This window comes from Microtus ochrogaster, linkage group LG3 (assembly GCF_000317375.1).
Source record: "Microtus ochrogaster isolate Prairie Vole_2 linkage group LG3, MicOch1.0, whole genome shotgun sequence".
In the NCBI taxonomy this organism is placed as follows: domain Eukaryota; kingdom Metazoa; phylum Chordata; class Mammalia; order Rodentia; family Cricetidae; genus Microtus; species Microtus ochrogaster.
This window is the reverse complement of record NC_022029.1, coordinates 36,421,140-36,422,093: the sequence shown is the minus strand read 5'-3', so window position 1 is coordinate 36,422,093 and position 954 is coordinate 36,421,140.

Below are 954 nucleotides of genomic sequence, written 5' to 3'. Positions count from 1 at the left end.
AGCCCTCCTCCCCCCTTTTTTTTAGATGTATCTTTAGGGACTTCTGATCTAGATCTTTGAAGAGCACCTGAAGTCACACTGCAGAAAGCATAGATTTTATATTTTGTTGTAGTATGTTAAGGACACCTTCACTCCTTTGCCCAAACCCAACAAAATGTATGTATATCCAAATTAGTCCCTAGGGAAGCAGCAATTCCATGCTCCAACTTGGCTTGCAGTACAAGTTAATTTCTCAATGCCGTCTCTTACAGGCAGAGGCTGCACACAGAATCCAAGCAAGACAGTCATTTGGCTTGTATAGCCAAGGAGAAAAAGATGACTGGTAGAACACGGTGTCAACTCTTCAAGATTATTTTAATCAACCCAGGAATGGAAAAACACCAGTATGCACACATCAGCTCAGTCAGGCCACCAGGAAAGAACTCAGTCACGAAATTTCAAGCCAATGCCTGAAAGTGTGCAATGGATATACATCACACTTGCAGTGAATTAAATGCCAATTTACTACCTGGCTAAAACACAAAATTGGTATCTTAAAGGCCATTTGAGGGAGGAGAGGGGATTGTGAATGGCACGTGTAGTATATGTGTGCTTTTGTGTGTGAATGCTGGCAGTCAGGATTTCAGGTATGAGTGGTGTAGGAGGTCCTTCTTTCTGTGTTGCTTGTATTGGTTGATTAATAAAGAAAACTGCTTTGGGCCCTTGATAGAGCATAACTTAGATGGGTGGGAGAAGACAGAACTGAAATCTGGGAGGAAGAAAGCAGAGTGAGAGAGCAGCCATGGAGCTGCCAGAGACAGACGTGCTGAATCTTTCCCGGTAGGCCACTGCCACGTGGCAATATAAAGATTAATAAAAATGGGTTAAATCAAGATGTGAGAGTTAGCCAATAAGAGGCTAGAACTAATGGGCCAAACAGTGATTTAATTAATATAATTTCTGTGTGGTTATTTC